Source organism: Euprymna scolopes, chromosome 7 (assembly GCF_053919585.1).
Source record: "Euprymna scolopes isolate OS-2025 chromosome 7, ASM5391958v1, whole genome shotgun sequence".
Lineage (NCBI taxonomy): Eukaryota > Metazoa > Mollusca > Cephalopoda > Sepiida > Sepiolidae > Euprymna > Euprymna scolopes.
In genome coordinates, this window is record NC_136488.1 from 21,008,990 (window position 1) to 21,031,967 (window position 22,978).

The window sequence follows — 22,978 nt, forward strand, 5'->3', positions numbered from 1 at the left end:
TTGAAAGAAAGAGTACAAATTTACATTCAGAATTTCATATAATTGACTTATTATTTTATTAACAACCCAAGTGATTTGCTCTTTGTTACTTGCTACTATTAATAAATAATATTAGCACGTTTGAAATCTGAGATATTATTAGACTTTTAAAATGGCCAAGAAGGATAATATTTCTTATGTGCAACTACTTTACAATGGCAAACCCATAGCCTCTACTTAATTGTAGAACAATTTGACGAAAATTAGTGTAAATAAAATGTTTGGCTAAACAAAAAACACCGGATATTTCCAAGGGGAGGTAAATAGCATGTAAATATTGCCAATTTTTAAAAAATAAATTGTGCTCTAACAACCATAAATATGAATTACTTGTCTTGGTTTTAGTATAATTGAGTTACATGTCTTGTTATAATGTCAGGTGTTCTCAAAACAATATGGCGAGGATTTTAACAATAAATATTGAAACTCGTGGTTTTATTTAAACAATGCAGTAATAATTAAGTACTTCTGACATTCCAATTAAGTAGATATAGCTTTTAGTCGAAATTGATAAAAGAAGTCAGTAGATACCATCGTTTTTTAAATCGATTTTTTCGATTTTCAAATTTCGCTATTAGAGTATACGGAGTTTCACCATTTCTTTTAAAATAATTATTTATCAATATTAAAAGAATGAATAAACAACGTTTCAACCATATATAATCCTTTTCAAACGGTTATTTTTCAATCATTTTTTCGTCGGAAATATAGAAATCTCTCAAATGTAAAAGTCCGTCGAGGTGTTAATTGCGGGTGGTCTGATTGTCTGACTTTCTTTTCTTATATCGCACGTGTGGCTCACGTGAAATAGTTAATACAATAATGTTGGCACTTTTGAGATAGCGTTTAGAATTTTAGCTATTAGTTATTATGAGAAATTAAAGAAGGGCATTATTATTTTTAATTTTTACGAATACCTTTTTATTTCTTCTTTTTACGTATCATAAAATTGACAGTTATATCTTGCCGGTGCTAGCGGAATGAAAATAATCTGATTAAATAAAGATATTAGTTCGAGATTCCGCATAGGTTCAGGAGTTTGAGATGAAGATCCCGAAATCCATTGATTAGGTCATAAAATTCCAAAAGATATATTTGAAGAATTTCGGAGGTTACATCAACGGAAACGTTGTGAGAGTAAATACAAAGATGATAATAATACTGCAGATAATATGAATTATCAATCCTCATCTAAAAAAAAAACCTGGAAAATTAATTTAATTTATATTTAACATATTTGATACCTGACCAACGCTGGGTACGTCATGTAGAATACATTATAATTTCTTTAACTAGTTATGTATCATTAAGGAGAATGAGAAAAAAAGAAAAAGAAAAGTAAGACTGCAAGAGTAAATCTTTAAAATTATTACGAAACAATTTCCTTTTTCTAATTGAATAATGGCTTGACTATAACATTAAATAACATCCGGTTGTTAGGCTCAACGTTGAAATATTGAGAGAGTGTGAGGTCACCTCATTCTTTAATCTCTCAAGGTTTCATGGGTTAAATATATCTTTTTGGAGATGATATGAAGCTGAATCTTACATTGTAGATATTAGATAGACAAGAAAGTAATTGCGGTTTTTCACTTTTAAATTCAACTGACACTATCTAGCTCAAATAAAATGTATTGATCGAAATGAGCACCATCAAAATCAACACACTTTAGCTAACGCAAAACAAGTGTATTTATGCCAGTAACGTACTAATCTTACATTCTGGTAGCTTAGAGTTTTTAAGTCTTTCTCATGCAGAAAGTTGTCGAGATGCTTGAAAAGTGGTAGTAAGTAGACGAAACGTCTAAAGTGAATAGCGAATGAGGCAGAGTTTCGTAGCTCAGTTTGCTCAACTTCTGCAGGGTCGGTTTAGCAACGTGCAGTCGGGCATTGTCATGGAGGAGAATTAGTTCTTTTCTCTTGACTTATGCTGGGTGTTGCTGTCGACGTTTGTGATGCATTTCATCCATTTTTTGAGAGTACATCTCCACCAGTTTCGTCTGCATTCAAAAGACTGTAATGGATGAGAGCAGTTGCAGACCATCAAACAGTCAGCATCGTTTTCTTTTGGTGCAACTCTGTCTTCGACAAGTGTTGTGGAGTTTCGTTAGCGTCTAACCACTGAGCTGAGCGTCGCCGTTGTTGTAAAGAACCGACTTTTCATCGCAAGTCACAACCTGATCGAGAAATGGGTCTTTCTTGTTGCGTAAAATAAGGGAAGATGGCACTTCTATACTGGCACTTCTTTTTGGTTATTGATCAATTCATAAGGTACCCATTTATCAAGTTCTTTTGTTATTCCAATCTCTCTCTCTCTGGTGGTTGAAAATCGTCGTATACGTTACGTCTAATTCAGAAGCAATTTCTCGAAAAGTTGTGCGTGGATTGGCTCTTCAACATCTGATTGCCGACCACTACGGTCATCAGTTTCAAGATTCTCGTCGACACCAGGAAATTTCTTAAACACCCATTGTGCTGTGCGCTCAGTAATGGTTCTTGGGCCAAACGCTTCATTGATATTGCGAGCTGTTTCAACAGCTTTTAGGCCTAGCTTGAACTGAAATAAGAAAATTGTGCGAATTTGCTTTTTTCTGTCTTGTATTCAACGTTCTGAAAAGAAGACATAATTGTTTTAAAGCGATTGTAATTATAACGATTAGAGGGAGTCAAAAACGGGCACCCAGGTTGGTCTATAATATAAATCTCACCTGTCCGTTTTCATGTATGTATGTATATATGTACGTATGTCTGCCGAAAACTTTCGACAAGGCGATGGATTTTCACGAGATCGATATCGCTTTGAAGCTCGATTCATAGGACGACACAATATCGAAAAATTGACTGAAAACATCAATTCCTTTACCTTCAACTGGACACTTTTCTACAGGTAGGAGTCGCTTTTTTATCGCCAATATTTTCGAAAGTCATATCCTTTTTTCGATTGAATAGCCTTTATTTAAACCCTCGCCAGTTCCGATTTTGACGATGGACGCAACGTCTTAGGGTAGGAAACGTATTGTTCGTTTACTTACTAAATAGGAGTGGCAGGATGGATATATTATACTAGCTAGATACCCAGTGTTGCCCGGTCGTAAAATAAACTTAAATATGATATGTTAAATTATTAAGATTTCGTATTTATTATTATAGAGTCAATTTTTGATTGATTATTATATTGTACCAAATATATAGTAGTGATTTCAAAGTAAATAAAAATACGATTTCGATGCCATCAGCTAGAATCGAAAGCAAAACATATAGCGTTTCAGCCTTTGTCGTTGTTGCTGTTGGAGCTATCATCAGATGGATAGAAAGAGTTTAAAATGAACCGACTTTAACATATAAATGTTTATGTTACATTTAAAATTCTGCGTGTTAGTAGCCAGGGAAGCAAGTAGCAGGAAATGGGGATTCCAAAGTTTAGCTGTACGAGGGAAGAAACTATCAGAGTAAAAGGCTTTTCTGTATTTAGTTACTACAGTGAAGGGGCGTAATTTTGTTTATAAGCGAGTTTGTCGGGGTATGTACGTCGAGGGGCACAAGTGCAATGAGTTCAACTAAATACATTCCATTAAAATACTTGTAAAACAGGCACAGGGATGCAACATTGCGGGGATGGGACAGTGGTTGGAGCTTAGTCTACTTATTACATTGGAGACTTTTCTTTGGACCCTGTCCAAGATGGAGAAACTAGTAGATGCATCCGTCCAGATGTGGCTACAATACTCATTGCATAGCGAATGGTGGCTTTGTAAAGATACAGTATACGCCCAGGTGCGAGCAATGTTCTAGTACGATAACGGAAACCTATTTTCTTTGCAGCAATCTTTGCAATGTCCTCAATGTATTTGTTTCAGTTCATATTGTCCGTGAATTTTAAGCCGAAGAGTTTGAAGGAAAAACTCTTGGGTAGAGTTTTATTAGTTTTATTAGAGTTTTATTAGTAATGATTGGAAAGCCTCTTGTAATTGTTAAAGGAGAGCAGCTTAATCTAAGTAGCAGTAAATGTTACCATCCATTTACGGTTCCATTCTACTACGGTCTGGACGGTGTATTCTAAGGATTCTGACATTGTCTTTGAGTTGTGTACACTCGTTTTTCCCTCGTGCCTGTTATTAAAGCGTATCATCGGCAAATATACCCATCTCGGACTCAATATTTCAGGGAGGTCGTTAATAAATATAAAGAGTGGTCCAAAATCGACTCCGGGGACTCCCTTGCATTAATTGGATGTACACATTGGATGGTCTTCTTGTTTTGATGTACAACGTGAATAGTCCTCTTGTTTAAGTAGGATCAAATTGTATTTAGTATTCATCCAGTTATAATGTACGATTTAATTGTCATTATGAACCCTTTTTTATACAAAGGAGTCACCACTTATCAAGGCTCAGAAGCCACTCGAGAATAAGTGTTAACGAGTGTACAGTGGTCAAAGTGAACATGTCGTAGTAATCATTTGTTGCGGAAATTTGGTCAATTGGATTACTTAATGGAATAGCTCATCAAGAATTTCTTCACTTGAACTTGTTCGAACTTGAAGACAACCATATTGCAGTCAGTTGAAAAGCAGGAAAACCGAACAGAGTTCCTCAATTGTACAGTTCTAAGACACAGGTAAAGAGTGGAGAAATTACTGATAGTGGTTTCAGCTAGACGCGTGTTTTTCCTGACAGTCAGGCGATGGGAGACCATGGATTGGAGCTCAGACGAGCACTTGGCATGAAACTAACGATAAAGCAGAGATAGGCTCGCAACGTTTCATTTGTGGGAAACAGGTTGCAGGGAAGAGAAAGGGGCATCCCCACTATTATACGAAGTCTATTTTGAACTCTGTCAAGGCAGGATAAATGCTTCTAGCAGGTCCTGCCCAAATATGGCAACAGTACTCCATCATTAGACTACTTGGCTCTTTTACAGTCAGAGAATTGCATCAGAAGTGAGATATTTACTGAAGCGGTAGAAAGACCCACTATTTTTCTGTCTTAGGATGTGATTTGGGATATCATTTCTGTAGATCACTAAGAGAGTTGGGCCCAGGATGGACCTCTGAGGGTCTCCAGCATTAATACTGTGACTTATCAGAGAGAAATGATTTATTAATTGAAAAAAAAACATTTCCATCTATACTGTAGCGGGAGATTTTGTAAAGTAGACCTTTATGCCATACTCTATCAAAGGCCTTTAATATGTCAAGAGCAATTGCCCTAGAAGGAAGCCTCCGTCGAGAGATTTACTCATCCTATGAGATATAACTGGTTGCACATCTGTTGTAGATCTAGCAGAACGAAATCACTATTGCATGTCATTGGGAAGTTTATGTTTGCTGATGTTGTTGACTACTTCTCTATTTAACACAGATTCCAGCAACTTACTTATGACGCACAGGAGACTGACTGGTGTGTCTTGAGAGGAAGATGAGCGATCACCAGAATTTTAAATACGGGACATACTGATGAGGTTTTCCAGGGTGTTGGGAGGCAATTCTCCTTAAGACAACGCTTAAACATCTTTATAAGTATAGCAGCTAGTTCAGGTTGAAGCTTTTTGAGCACTATAATAGGAATGCCGTCAGGGCCATTTGATTTTCTGGAATCGAAGGTTTTGATTATCTTGGCAACATTACGCACATATATTTTTATGTCACATAGCGTGTTCTCAGACACAGGAGGAAATACGGGGGATTGGCTGGCCTGATCGTATAGAGTAGAATTAGCTGCAAAGTTTTTGGCAAAAAGTTTAGCTCTGTCCGATGCTGACGAGATTACCTCAGGCCCATTAATGATGGTTGGGATAGAGCACACATTTCTATTCAGGACCTTGTTTGTTATTTGCCAAAATTGGTGGGAATCAAGCCGCTGCTCAGCTACTTTGTATTTAACGGACTAAGTATATAACTCGCGTTCATTATTACTCTTTTACAGCGGTTGCTAGCAGTCCTGGATGCGGCTTTAGTCTCGGTACATTTATTACGTATGAAGCAATGGAAATAGTGATTTGTTCGCAATGGTAGCAGCACATTCCGGATGAAACAATGGCTGGCTGTTAGGTTTTTGCTGGAATTTATTGGAGGGTATGAAGAGGTCTATACCTATAATTAACCATTACGTCAGGTGTGATTCTACGGGGAATAGATTCTTTTTAGCCTTTTACGCCAGCCTTTGTCAAAGGCTTTGGATTTTATCAAATGTTGATAGATCACGTCTACGTGTCGTCTACGTGTTTATATCATCATTAATTCAAAACTCTGAATATGATTCTCAGCGAAAATCAAATGAAATTATACTGTTTATATATTCTTGCCTTCTTACCAATGGTGAATTTGAACGTTTAATGTGGAATGTGCCTAATTCCAAAGACCACAAACGTACTAATCACACTGTAGTGCTTAATACTAGGCAGTAATTGGATTGAAGAGCTTCTAAATATAAGTAGACGACGCTACTTATTATGGTAACACATCAAAAGCCAGCGTTGACTATGATCTTTTTCATTCTCTCTCTCTCTTTTCCGACTTTGAGCGCGTGGTATAATGAGGGAAAAGATAGCTACTTACCTTTAATGCATGCAAAACAGGATTCTTTTTTTAACCACCAGAGCTCTGATACCGTATTTATTCCCAGTTTAAATGAATAGTTTTCGTCTCCAGGAAGCATTTTACTTTAAGATGCTCCTCGAACAGACTCTAAATGAAAATTCCATGAGCGAAGTTGCTTTCCTAGAACTTCCAACCATTACCATTGTTCTCTCAACGGTTACCTGATATACTAGTAACCTCTGAACTTTTATAAGCGGTAAATTAGTAAATCCAAACATTGCAGTGACAGGTTATCCTATAGCAATTGATATACGTATAAAAAACAGTAATTTTTCAAATAGAAATTAATATATCGTATTAAAAGCCGTAATTTCTACTTACTTCAAAGATAGACACAAGTTTAGTTGGTAATGTGGAGGATCCAGTTCCCTCAAATGGGATTGTCTAAATAGGGAATATAAATAGTCTATACCGTCCAGTCGACATTAACGAGTGAGAGAGGAACGGGACACTGTTAATAACTCCTAATTTTCGAGGGTGAGATATTACCTGACAGCATTACTTAAACTAAATAGATTCTTCATTTTCTATCAATCAATCAAAAATCCCGTAACATGTACGGTTGGATTGGTGTAGACGATTTCGTGTATGATTAAGATCTGGAAGTTTTGGAAACATCAACAAATGACAACATCTATTTGGTGATATCTCGTCTAAATCGTTGTTATGTACTAAATAGTGGAAAACAACGGGGTAAAAGTAACTAATATAGGAACAAATACTAGCGGGACCTGTGGAAATTCCACAGGGGACTCCTTCATATGTAATATGTTAATGCTGCCATTCTGTAGATGTTCACCGTAAATGGAGACGCTTTGATATTATTGCAACCCTTTTGTTAAAACTGCAAAATCTAAGCTAGCAAAAACGCCCGATGTAGCTCGGTCGTAAGGTACGCTTAGATATGATTGTTTAATTCTTGCAGATTTCCTATATATTATTATAGAATTGACGTTCTATCGATTTTTATATATTATAAAGTTGCGATTACAAAAATATCCATATGACTCGGGTGCATAAGCTTGAATCCAAATCGAAATCTAAACCAAAACTTATGAAGAATTCTTGGTACAATTACACTGGTTTACAAAGAAATTTAGGCAAACACAAAACTACTCGGTTTACCTAATTTGGAAGTGTTGAATTTCAATTTGAAATCCGTTTTTTCTCATCACCTCTAGTTTTTTAGATATGCATAGTGTGCAATTTGTGCATATATGGTACATAAAAGCGTACATGCATTCAGAGTTAATTTTAATATTGTGAAACTTCTGGTTTATTTTTTTAATTATTATTGCACTTAATGTAAGTGATAGCATTACGTTATATATATATATATATATATATATATATATATATATATATATATAATCAAGACGCATTTTGACAGTTGAGGCTGCATGTCACAATCCACACTCAGTAGTGCTCATTGGAAGATGTCTCGCTCGCAGGCGGCGCTGGACGTTGGTGTCCCTAAACTATCGTGTTACATATATTTTAGGTTGCTCAAATGCACATTTTATTGCCTTGCATATTATTTAGTTTTACTTTGTTATATTTTCAGATTCTCCAATGGCTTCAAGCACGTTAAAACGTCGAGGATGCTTCAACAAGGCCAATTATTTCTGCTATGTGTATGAGGACTTCATAACAGTTGGACAGCGTCGAACCATCATTTCTCGATTCTCAGAACCGCCTACTTTCACTATTTTGACTATAAAATTAGTTCCCATGTCTTAGTGCTGCTAAGCTCAAAGAGGGCATCTTCGTCGGATTTCAGATCCGAGAAGTGCGTATTTTGAGGAACTTCTTAACTTAAAGTAAAGGAACTCAGAGCATAGGAAGCATTCAAGTCGGTCTGTAGTGGATTCCTTGGTAACACACGTCTACCAGATTACCAAGCCTGTATTGGGAAATTGTTAAAGTCTTATGAGGATATAGAGTGTCGAATATCACTCAAGATACATTTTCTCCATTCCTATTTCAACTTCTTCCCGCCAAACCTTGGAGCAGTGAGTGATGAGTATGGAAAAAGATTCCACCAAGACATTACAAATATGGAGAGCAACTATCAAGGCAAATGGAACCCCGGATTCGCGGGAGACTTCTGTTGGATACTCTTGACATTTCAGAGGAAAAATACACCAGATCTTCTAAGAAAACACATTTTTGACTGTCTGTGGTTCTTTGAATTGCGTAATTGTATCATCGAATTATATTGATTCAATCAGTGTTCTTTATCTATCCTGATTTATCTGTTATAAGCGGCTGCAACTTATTCACGTATATTCTATGTTTATACTAAAATCAGACTATTTAAAAACCAGAAAACTAAAGGTGATAGAGCAAAACTATTTATAAATTTGAATTCAACCCAAATTAACTAAAAACGACTTCCCCCATTCTTGCCTCAGACCAAAAATTTATTTTTGTATTTATTACAAGAAATAGAACTCCATAACAATTAAACGATCGTCACTCGGGTGAAAGTGTGATACGCAAAGTAAATAACACACATGCTGTCCTATTAATATATAGATTCTACTATAAGTAAAACTTATTCTACTACTGCTTCTCTACTACCTCTACTACTACTACTGCTACTACGACTTTATTAAAAAATATTTTGGTAGTATACACAATTTACTGGTAGATTTCGCATATACATGAACTGTTATTTCAGTTTTGTTAAATATTGGCACTCTGCTTCAGTAAATAAAGACTATGTTAACTGGTATGAATTTTGGTGAGGGTTACATTAGTACATATCAGGATAACCTGGTATCAAACAGAAAGAGACCCATCTGCAGCTTGCGTGATTGAGGCGGGGCTTAAAAGGTAGCTCCCTGGGTAAAACGTATTAGAAATGCATTGTCGAATGATGACATAGGGATATCGTCACGTCTTCAGGAAGTAGACCAGAATTTCTAGCCAGTCAGACTCGGGAAGCGAGAGAGGCGACAAGTGTCTGAAAACTGTAGAGTGAATCTAAGTGAATGTGGTCTCGAGATACTGCCAGTACATCGGCCATCTTAAAATTAAGTTAGAAAAACAATTTAATTAATCAGAATTAGACGGTGATCTCTCCCGCCATAAACAACTATTTTTCTAAATAAAACCTTTTTGAAATCCAAGAAGTCTCCGTTGTGTTTCCATGCATGAGTACATACATCTTGAGTTAAACAGAAGCTCAACAATCACCAAAAGATCTCGAAAAGGCGACAATAAACGTATGCAACCACATACGTGTGTAAAAAGCCTTTGTTTGCTTGTTGTGTCTTGATCGTGGACTTGATATGTGCTGAAATGTGTTCATGTAAACGACGATATGTCTACTGTTCGTTTCACTTTTGTTTCTGAAAAGGTTACAGTTTTACACAGGAAGGGATTTCTGCGCCAGATCCATATGAAATAAAACTGACAGCTCGCGTTGCTTAATAACTAGAAACGCACTACAGGGTTATTAAGTGTGTTCTCTTTTTATTTCTGTGAATTATTTTCTCTCTCTCTTTTTTTTTTTATCTTACGACCAATGCAATTCCCAGGTATATGTCACATTCATCAACTTCCGGTTCTTTATTTAATCCACCGAGGCTTTACTTAACTCGTAGCTGTCAATGAAAAACCCGGCGAATTGGCTGAACTGACAACTGACAAGACATTCGCCGTCGTTTCCAAACTGTAAAGACGTCAACCCCAGTGACCCGAATTGTCTTATTTGTGTTCAGACGTGAGAAAACTGTTCTCGTGCGGACGTGACAGATAAGCCGGCATGAAACGTGATCAACTAAATGGCTGCATTGAATCTAGTTTTTTGTGCTTTTTTTCTGCTTTTATAATGCGGATTAATTAGCAGCCATAAACAAGAAAGCAATTTCCGACCAGGAAATGTTTTATGCTTTAGTCGTTAAATAAAACACAATGGGACAAAGTCTGAAACATAACAGGCCGAACACTGTTCGAAGCAATCGTCATTTTTTAATAGACGCAGAGAAGTATCATTTTATCTATATATCTATGCACATAGAGAGTTGAGTTTTTTTTATCGCACTGACGTTGATATTAAAAAGCCACTTATTGTTTTAAAATTATTAAAATTGACTTCTTAATATACTCAGTCATGGCTATGCGAGTGACTTGATAATTTGCATATTCCTTTAAAAAACTAACTTTAATTAATTATTCATATTTGATGATTTCTTATTGGATGATTGGCTTCATTTAACTATTACGTTTGGTTCTTTTCAACATTGTGTACAACTGCGTAGTATTTATGATGATATATATATATGTATATAATCTTATATAAAACTATATAATATTAAATGAAAGATGAGGAATAAAAGTTATATATAACTTGATTATATCATCAGAACAATAAGGAAAGTTAAGAGGAAGATTTAGAAAAATCAAACATTAGTCATAAGCTATGGCATTTCGAAGCTAAATGCTTCTCTGTTGAAGAGGAGAAGGGTAATAATGCTATAATAAAATAATATATAACTTTAATTCCTCATCTATATAATATTATTATTTGCTCCTCTTAACAGTGCTGAGATTTTTTTATCTTGATCAGTTTTGTGAAGTTAAAGATTTAGTCTTTGATAACTTAATTATATATATATATATATATATATATATATATATATATATATATATATATATATATATATATATATATACTACCTTGTCTGCTAAAGAGTAAAAAATGACAAAATTGGAACTTGAAAATGAGCAAATCCAATTAAAATACTTCTCTATGCATGTGCAAATATAAATGTATACGTTAATGTCAGTGAAATTTTAGAATTTTAATATTCATCTGTTAGTGACTCAGATGGTAATGATTAACCCTGGAGCTAAATGTTTTGGTTTCGATTCAAACTGATGGCACCGAAGTATGTTTTCAAATTTCTGAAATCATTACTATATATCGTGTATACTATAATAATAAATATGAAATCTGCACAAATTCAAATATCATATTTAAATGCATTTTATGACCGTCTAGGCACAATATAATAATAATGAATAGTGTGTACGCTCTTTAAAAATAAATTTGAAATCTGCACAAATTCAAATATCACTTTTAAGCGTCTTTTACGACCAGACAACGCAGAACGGCCTGCTAGTTTATAAGGTTTTAAATCATTATTTTTTTTTTCTTTTCTGTTTTCAATTTTTACGCGCAATCTGTAATGAAACTGATGATTTAGCTTTATAATGTTACACTAAATGGCTGTTTAAGTTCGAATCCAACTCAGGATCACTCTAATCGAAGAAATATATGGTAAGAACATTTTAAAACAGCTTCATCTAGATTAAAGATGAATTGGTGTCAATAATTTGAATAATTTCACCTAAGATGTTGTTCTTTATTTATTATTATTTCCAAAGCCAATATTTGAGATATTAAACATTTTGTAATACCAGATGTCTTCCTCCTCTATCGCATAGATCGCATTGGTTCTCTTATTTCCCTCCCCCTTTTCTCTCGCTCTATTATTTCGCTCCTAATGTAGTTATCGCTAGACGTTGCACTTCTAATATGTAACCTAGCATCTTCTTTGTTCTTCTGATAAAAAGCATTAGGCTTCGAAATACCTAGGTATAAAGAGTTTACTTATCCTACACCTCTAATTGATGTAAGCTCCATATTGAATAAACGAAAAAATTGATATGAATCAGTATATATTTTTATATTGTCATTTTCTTATTCTTCATATTCTATATAAGCTCCAAATCAATTTCTTTAGTTTTGTGTTATCCCGATAAGTCTCCTTTTAAAGAATCTAACTCTTTTACCTCCCCCATATATATATATATATATATATATATATATATATATATATATATATATGTGTGTGTGTGTGTGTGTGTGTGTGTATATCTGTGTGTGCGTGTGTGTGTTTCTGTTTGTGTGCGTGTGTGTTTATTGGATTTGTATTATTCATCATATGTCTCATTTATTCAGTCTGAACCACATGAATATCTACAGATTAAACTTGCATTCTAGATTGTTTATGATCGAAGTGTTTATTTATTTATTTTAGATATGCTTTGTTTCATGAATTTTCTCTCGTTGTTGCTTTTTGTCGACAATTGTTTTTGATGTCTTTGCAGCATTTAGTAGCCACCCACGTTGAAGTGCGACACTTTTTTGTGTTCTCCTTTAATCTCCCCTTTGCTCCAGTGGACTCTGTCGTTCTTTTAAAACGAGCGTTCAGCCACGAAACTTTATCCGTTTGTCTCGCAACCACTAACATGCGTGTGGTCAGTGGTCTACAATACGTTTTCGGTAACATCAAAATGGCAGACCGCCTCACAGAGTTGCATGTCTTCGAACTAAATATTAGGAAAAGCGAACAAGAGCTTTCCAAGGATATGCACTCAACTAACCTCATTATTTTTGTTCACCACTTTTAGTACAAAAACTGGACAATTAATAAACAAAAGGCGTCAGTCATTTGATTATAATTCAATAATTCTTGTATTGAACATCAAAAGAAAATATTAAGTTAAAAACATTCGGCAGAATTTAACAACTTTGTTTTTAATAAAGATGACCCCATTAAGCACCGGTCCTGGATATGACCTAAAAGTATATCCGACGGTGAGGCCCCAGCTTGCTGGCCTTGGGGAGTGTGGAGCCACCCTTTAATTGTCATAGCTCCCAGGTCCATTCTGATCCGGAGCGGTAGTACCTGTTAGGGTCCCAACTATGAGTTAAATAGAATCCGACTTAAAAAACAAATCACTAGATTCGGCATTAAATAACCTGAAAAAGGTTGATATGCCGTAAAACAAAAACAACCAACCATTAAGCACCGGATTATACCTTTGTTTATTTGTTAGTAGCCTAAAAACGAGTTTAAAGCAAGAGAAATGAACATTATTTTTATGGGTTATTTTTTTTGTATTTGACTTTGATTTTGCCATGATGTAACGAATAAAATATTTTTATAGCATAATTTTTCCTCGAAAATCAAAAGTGGTTCTATAACAGTTCCCCACTTTTTTCGCGTAATCTTGCAGTATGTTTGTGTTCTACAATAGCTTTTAGCTTCACCGGTTTTACAGTAGAGGAAAAAACTAGGCAGATTTGCATTTTATGATCCCCGTCCTCACATTAACAAATTCTTTGTTCAAATTTATAGATCTATCTGGTCACTACAACTATTGATATCCTCATTCCTGTTCTCAAATATTTTAGCGTTTTCCACTGTAGCTTGGGTGATTCTGAACTTGGTGAGAGAACCCCGTAACAGTATATGCCTATGTCAATAGTTGGGTGTCATTCTCTGAGCATCTGGTCCACAGCTGTAGATGTTGAAGTTGACATAGTTGTTAAAATTATATTATCCAGTCGTTGGACCATTCGTTCATATCCGATAAGGAGACTGCGTTCATCAGTGATATATTTTGTGATCTCAACATGGACGATAACTTCCTGTCTCACTTTCTTCTCTTCATCCATTTGTCGGTATTTTAATTGTTGGTCGCAAGAAAAGCGAAAAATTAAGGAAATTAAATTTCTTTAGTAATCTACTTTTAATTCCATTGCACCAGAGTATCATGTTATCTGTTCGATGCGTAGTTAAGGATTAATGTATATTGATAATACCGCATTCACCCTTGAAGTTTTTTCGAAAATTACAGGGATGATCTGGCTAATAATATGAATGGGCCTTTTTACTAATAAAGTGCAACCAACTATTATTAGGTTGGTGCAGAAATAATGCCGTTTTTATCAGATATATATACGTCAAAAACATTATGTTTTCGCCAACCTAATATAATCTCCATTCGATGCGGAGTTAGGGATTATTAAGATTAGTATTTAATACAAAATGAGCACACATTTAACCATATTTAACCATCAATTTGGCATTAAATACTCATTCTTAATAAACGGGCTATAACGTTAAAGTCTAGTATCAAATGCTGAAATCTTCAATTATAATTCTAGTAAATGAACTGCTCTTAACAAAAAGATTTAAGTATCCCAAGAATCTTAAGTCATTCTAGGATACGTTATTAACTAGTCTAAAATAGATAGTAGCTTTACTGCGGTCGAAAAATATGCCGTTAAATTAATGGAGTATCATGCATGGTAAGCAGAAACTTGCGACGTGTATAAACTTTTAAATATGGAACTTCAAAATGCCAACAATTATCTTTCGTTAATGTCAAATATTCGGTCGGATCGCAGACACAACAAAATGACTAAACACAGCTTACAAACGGGCCAAACGGAATTATCAACGGCTATGAGAAGGTGTCATTAATAAGGCATCAACTTCCGCTCGTATTACATAACAGAAAAGCAGAACGTTCCCACGAATCATACGTACCTGGTTCGATGTGATATATGAATTAATATTGGCGACAAATTAAAATGTAAAAGTAAGAATAGCTAAAAATCTTGGTGGGGATCAGTTTTTAAAGAACTACATTGATTACTGTATTTTGAAATTCACAAATACCTCACTCCGCCAAAAAATCGGTTGGAATTGTAATCATGATTTATAAAGACGCTTTGTGAATGCACATAATTTTCTATACCGCTGGTTGCAAAGTCCTACTGGTTATTGTACAGATCGCCATAACGGAGTTTGCAAATACCTTCACTGGTAGATATGTAAGAAACTCAACATTCAGTGTAGTAAAAAATCCTGGGAACATATACCCGAACGAACAGTTGGGAATGACAACTACACTATTCACTATGACTACATAATCCCTACTGCTACATATCTAGAAAACGCAGCTGTTAAACCAGATATAGTGATTTGGGACAGAGCAAACAAAAAAAGCGACCGTAATAGAGGTCAGTGTACCCAATGATACAGGGCTTAACAGAATTGAGAGGGAAAAGATAAAGTATCAAGGACTTATGTATGATATGAAACGAAATTGGAAATTAAAAGACGTTTCAATTATACCAGTCATCATAGGAGCAACTGGGCTTATGAAAAATAACTTTAAAAAGTACATAGCAAGCATACCCGGTGAACCAAGTGCAAGTGAAATACAAACGATTGCACTGAAAGGGACGGCTAGAATACTGAAAAGATATCTTGGTTGGACTCACTAAAATAGGGGTAAATGTCAGACATCTGGTTGGATATCCTATCCCCTAGAAGAAAAAGTTTAAGAAAAATGAAAAAAAAAAAAAGTGAATAACTACTGATTAAATCTAATTAAAATCAGACGTTGAAATATTTTCGCGTGTGAGTTTATGTGCATTCGGGGATTTCTTCATAAAACAATAGGAGTACATTTAGCGCTTACAACAATGAGCATTGAGTAATAGATTTGTTCTGCTAAATGATACGTTTCTATCTCATAACACGTACCCTACAATAAACAGAAACTTAGCCCAATTATATTACACGCTTTTAAGGGATCCTTTATATGGGCGGGTGAGTATTCGCCGCTTACAACAATGAACAGAGTTAATACATTTGCCCCACCATTTTAACATTTTATCATACAACGTGTTTTTTTTACACAGTGGTCACCACTTATCAAGGCCCGGAAGCCACTCAGGGATAAGGGTCATTGCAAGTACATTACGTTAGTGTGGAGATTTGATGAAGTGTTTACTTAAGAGGGCGGTTCATTAGGAATTTGTTAACGTTGGACTTGAACACATCCAAGTTGTAGTCAGGTGGGAAGCAGGCAGACGGAACAGAGTTCCACATGCGTACAGTTCTAAGAAAGAAGCTTTGTTCATGGAATCCACGTTTTGATTTAGGCACAGATAAAGAGTGGGAGAAATTTTTCACAGTGGATTCAGCTAGACGGGTGTTTTTCGTGTAGGATTGGCGAGGGGGGGACAAGAGATTGGAGTTCAGACGAGCACCTGCCATGGAAATAAGATAAAACAAGAATAGGCTAGCAACGTCTCTTCTGTGAGAGAGATGTTGCAGGGTAGAGAAAAGGGCATCCCCCACTAAGCCACGAAGTCTATTTTGTACTCTGTCAAGGTAGGATAGGCTGTTTTTAGCAGCTCTTGCCCAAATATGGCAGCAGTATTCTATCCTTGGACGTACTTTATGGCATACAACAAACGGGGATATAGTATGAAGAAATCACACGTATACATGTAATTGTTTATAACAGTAAAAAAAATTCTTTTTAACTTTTATTCGCCCCAATATATTCATACTGGAGTATAAGTGAATACAGTGTTAGAGAAAAAGTTTATTGAAATTGAGGTTAAGCAGCAAGATGATTTTAGCATTTCATTCGAATTTCGTCATAATGATACGAAGGACGAAACAGGGAGTATGGAAGTAATGTCAAAGACAGGCGTTTCGGGAGAAAAAGTCATTACAGTATAAATTCTTTAAGCATCTAAAGACCTCTATAGTAAAAGGAAATGATTTTGTTGCTAGTCGGATTAGTTGCAACTATTTACATTGAATTGAGATAATTTTATCAGGTCATATTCAGTTAAATTATTTGTAAAAAAATCACGAATGCAATACTTCAGAGACACGACATGGCCTGCTGGGAGAAACATGCTTAAAACAACAAAAAAGCAAAAATATGAGATTAGATGTTTCTAATAGTTGCACAACGACATTAGCAATCTAACTTATTATGGCATAATCACGGTGATACACCGGTTCCCGTTAACTCACCGAAGTTGTGCAATGTTCAGCCTGGTCAGTATAAAAATAGGTGACCATTTGGGAATTTCAAGGCGTTTTCGTTTGTAACTTATTTCAAGTCGCTCTGTGAACGATATAAAACAATATACTGTTTTAAAAATAGTGGTTGAAGGATTTTAAATGTATCAATTCTCTTCTCTTTAATTGGAGTTTATGAAATAGTAAACTAAAATCTAGAAACCCTATTTTTTTCATTAAGCAATAAATGGTAAAGAGGACGCCTTGTAAAATAATCATAATAATGCTAAGATATATCAACCATGTGTTATGCTATGGGGGGATTTATATGACATGGACCGGTGTATATAAAATGTTCTGGTAATGAATATGTGTATACAGAGTGTATACGTGGCCTAACTAAATGTTAGGCAGTACGTGAAACTAAAATAAACCTTCTTAGTCTTCTTGCTAGGATCCAAGGGTAGTATCTGTTCTGTCTACTTTAAAAAATTTTAAATCTCATTTTCATCCCAAACAAGGCACAGTGCCACTTTGATGTAGGGGGCTACTATCTGGGCCATAAGTTGCATGGATACTTGAGCAGAAAGATGTCTGTTTCCATTACACTTGAACTTTTGCATGTCAGTAAAGCCAAAAAAGCAGGAACCAGGAAGGTTCAATGTTCAGCAGTTCTGGGAAAGAAACTATTAGAGTAGAAGGCCTTCTTACATCTAGGGATCTCTACTGTGTAGGGGTGGGATTTTGCTGCTTGTCGGGTTTGGCGAGGGTATTTACATCTAGCTTGTAGTTCATCGGAGCATTCGCTATTAAAATACGTGTAAAACAGACAAAGGGATGCAACATTTCGTCGATGGGACTCAGGCTGAAGCTTAGATGACAGTTCAGGACCTATCAGGTTTGAGACTCTCTTTCGAACCCTGTCCTGGAGTGAGAGACTAGTAGCAGATGCACCAGCTCAAATGTGACAACAGTACTCTATACATGGGCGAATAGTAGCCTTGTAGAGGCACCGGATACTTTCAGGCGTAAGTAACTTTCTATCACGATAGAGTGACCCCACCTTCCTCGAAGCAGCACTGGCAATGCTCTCAGTCTCTGTACAAGTTCATGTTTCCTGTGAATGTTAAGCCGAGATATTTAAAAGAAGTAATTTCAGGTAACGTATCTTTAACCATAGCTATTGATAGTTGAAAAGGTTTCTTATAATTATTGAAGGAAACAAGTTTGATCTTGGCAGCATTAAATGTGACCATCAATTTTGGCCCCCATTTCACTACAGAGTGGAGGTCTTTCTCTAGTATTTCTACCATTTTCTTAGATACGTGCTCATTTATTTTCCGCTGGAACCATATTATAGAGCGTGATGCCATAAGCAAATATAAATCTCAGAGACAATTTTATCAGACATGTCATTTACGAATATTAGCAATAATACAAGTCCAAAGATAGACCCCTAAAGTACACTCGCATTAATATCATATTGTTTAGATGTACGACTATCGAAGACAACTTAGATTCTTCTCTTATTTAAGAATTTAATTATGTTAAGCATTTGTCCAGTGATCCCGTCTGATCTGATTTTCCTGAGAAGACCATCGTGCCATGCCCAGTCAAAAGCCTTAGATATATCTAAGGCTATCGCTCTACCCTCCTCTACTTTGTCCAGTGTATGGTATATACGTTCAGAGATTACAGTGAGGCTTGCTAGAGAATTTCCGTGTGGAAACATGTGCTGAAATTGCCGTTTTGAACAGTTCACTGGTTTCATTTGCGCACTGTTCAGCGGGAAGAGCAAAAGATATTTTCCCATGGGGCATCTCTGATGAAATCCCCGATGGCTTCCCAGTCAGCCTTCTTATAACACCTTGTCGTTTTGAGCAATAGCTCTGCAGTTTTAGGTCGAGAATTTAGGGCGATTTCTACCATAATCACAGCGTGGTTAGTATTCTCAAATGGGCTGTGAGCATTCTTTACATAATCATCGGGAATTGTGGTCAGAAATAGATCTACAAGTGAGGCAAGTTTATCTTGTTGGTCTGGAAAACGTCTCGGAGACGTAACCGTCTGTGATAGAGAAAGAGGTATAGAGACGCTATCTGTTATGCTACCAGCTTCATCTGTGTAAGTAGAGAATCACAGACAATTACTGTGGTGGACATTGAAATCACCGAATACATGTACATGTGAGCTTGTATCATGGAAAAATTCTGTATCTATGCTGTCAGAGACTTCGTTGATTAGGGTACAGTTTTGGGTGGAGTGAGAGTGGTAAAGAAAATACAAATAGCTAATGTTATATTGCATGTTACGTCTACAGCATATAAAAAGACTGATCGCCTGATTCTAGTTTTGTTTCTCTAGTCAATGGGAGGATATTTCGAATATAGACTCCAATCCGTGCATATGCCTGTCTGAGTCCTTACGGCAAAGTGGGAGATAACCAGGCATGATAAAGTGGTAAAAGGGGACAGAGATGTCTAAATATGGGATAATAATATTGTGGGGTTTCCATTTGCACCGGGCATCCATACAATAGGAATACGAATCAGACTCCTATAGTAGTAATAATTAATACATATAATCAGTCAACAAATTACATAACAAAAATACACTAATTTCTTTTCAGTTACACATCCATATTTAAATACAAACGGACATAGTTGTTCCAAAAAGAATATGAATGCATCATATCTTTTAAAATATATTAACGGCTTTATGACGTTCTAAATATCTTACTCTCTTTCACAACACCATGCCCCCTTTTTTAATTTCCAACAACTTTTTCCGGTTCTTAAATGGAACAGGGTCATACATTTCTTTACATCAAAAATATATTTTAAAATATTTGTACTGGTGCTTTATTTTCTTAATTTCATTTATCCAGAGAAATCTCGAAATAAAGACGAAACGTTGATGAACACATAACTTGGTTAGTTCCTTTTTTATTTATTTCTCTCTCTCTCTCTCTCTCTCTCTCTCTCTCTCTCTCTCTCTCTCTCTCTGTATATATATGTATATTAGCAGATGTAATCGGCGTTGCTCAGTAGAAAAAGTAACGTAAAATTCCTTAAAAAGATTAAGTTAAAGGAACTGAAACACGTGCATACAAGTATTATATTTTTTCTCAACAGTTCACTTATTGTAAGTAAAGATATAATATTAGAGCTTAGATTGAAACCACAACCTAACGAGAGTGAGTAAAGTACAATAACCATTAGGCCAACATGCCACGATCTTTCAAACGTGTTTTCAAACTTGCTTATTCTTATTATTCATGAGGAAGCTGTCATGTTAAGGATTCGTCGCACAGTTGACAAGTATAAAAATTTGATGACTCCCAAGTATCAATATTTCATAAATATATATATATATATATATATATATATATATATATATATATATATATATGTATATATATATATATATTTTCAATCTATTAATCTATATATCTATCAACCTCTCTCTCAAGATTTATATATATATATATATATATATATATATATATATATATAAGTGAAGATGCGATATTCTTCATTAAAAACTTATCCGTTTATTTTTAATTAATCTTTCACGTATTCTTAATAGAATACGCGATCATAATAAATAGTTGAGTATTTCTGTAGAAATCTCTCTTTTTAGAAAAAAAAACAATGAAAACAAACAAAGCTTTTTTGTCATTTACAAAAAAAATCATTTTTAATTTTCCAAACAGCTTATCAGAATTGAAGTAGTTTCACTAGTTATAAGACTCATCAAGAACGTTCATAACTTCCCCAACGCCTTAATAGGTCTTTGCTACATAATACCCAGGCAACGTTGTGTATATGTTAAAAGGGGCAAAGTAAGAACAGACAAACATTTCGCACTTACATTCATTATAACATGTTTGCCTGTTTGGCACATGCTACATTTGTCCTCGATGACTGCTTCCCTATCGAGGCAAACATCCTGGTGCATTGTCCACCCACAATCACAGCCGGATGTTTAATATCATATTTCATTCGCATAAAAATAAAGATAACAAATATTTTTAAATCCCTAAATTTTATCTACACATTTACGTGAGGAAAATACCTTATAAAACTTAAGCGATAAAAAGTCGACGAAAATCTTAATTCTTACTTAAGCGTGACAGCCAGACGAAAATGTTATTTCAAACTTAATTGTTGACAATATCATTTAAAACTTAAGCGTGACAGACCGATAGACACGTGTTTTTGAAACCTTAAACGTAAGAGATAAAAATGTTTTTTTAAACTTAAGCGTGACATGGCAACTAAAACGTTTTTAAACGGAAGCTTTAGAGAATCTAGGAAAATTCTATTTCAAACATAAAAATGATGGACTTAAGAAAATGTGATTTTAAAAGTTAATATGACTGAAGAAAGAAAATGTTATTTGAAACATGGATGTGACAGACCAAAGAAAATATTATTTCAAACACACACACTTTAACCCTTTTTCTAATATTAATCAATTATTATCGGGACTTCACTTTATCTGGAAATTTCACAGCAGCATCTTTCATATGTATTATATTGCTACTTAGCATTCTGTGAATGTTCAGCGTGAATGAAGCCCTTTTTTAAAACTGTAAAAGTATTTATCTAAGTAATCTGGTTAATGCATTGTCAGTATATATCTGGTTATTAAGGTTTACCGCCAATATCCTCATCTGTGACGTATTTTCATTACAACATTATTGACGTAATCCTCTACTTTTACAAGAGCCAAATACGTCCTAAGATAGATTACTGTTACCACACTTTAAGAAGTACGCTCTGTTCACATTCTGTTGCCTTAACAGACTACGGACTTAGAAATCTGGTTGGGTGATCTGTCCTCTTTCTTACAAACACTTTCTAGCAGAAAAGACATTTCTCATAAAAATGCTATTTCAAAGTAAAAATTGACAGGGTGTCTAAAGCAAGGGCGTAGCCAGGAAGGACTAAGAGCGGGAGAGTCCAAAGTTTCGTAACAAAAAATTTACAAAATATAATGTTTCGTTTCGTTTTGTTTTAGTAAAGTTTCGTTTAGTTTTGTTCGCTTTTTACTATAATTAGGGCAATCTAAAAATTGTAATTAATGCTGATTGAATATTCTTATTACATGAAGTTTAAGTATTTTGATTGATTTTTGATTTTTAAATATAACTACTTTGTCAAAATCCGCAGCCTGATTAATAAATTCAATTTTTGGGTTACCTAATTATAACTTTTCATTGGTATCTCTTGTCACATTCTCGTTTTAATTAAATACTTATAGATGTACGAAGCAAAAACTAAAACCTACGAAAGGTTTCGTTTCATTTTTATACAAAAAAAAAAACGAAAATAGATTAACAAATATCTTGAACGAAACGAATCCAACTCTGCAAAATTTCCCTATAGGTAAGACAACTTAGAGGCGTTATTGTGAAACGGCAGGAAAAATCAGTTGAAAGCAGTAAATAATTCCACTATTAGCAGGCAAATTATTTACGACAAGGCAAATGTCTGCCTATCTATCTATGGCTGCACTGCTGGCGCTCAAAATTAGTGGAAAAAAAATTAAGTCGACTTCGGAACGCAATCTAATAACGCCATTGGTACGCATTGCTACGTACTTAATGCTACTTCAAACGATTAAAAGACGAAATATATTATTTCAAACGTAAATTGCTGGTCCTATTAAAAGTAATGATTTCCTTAAATATACA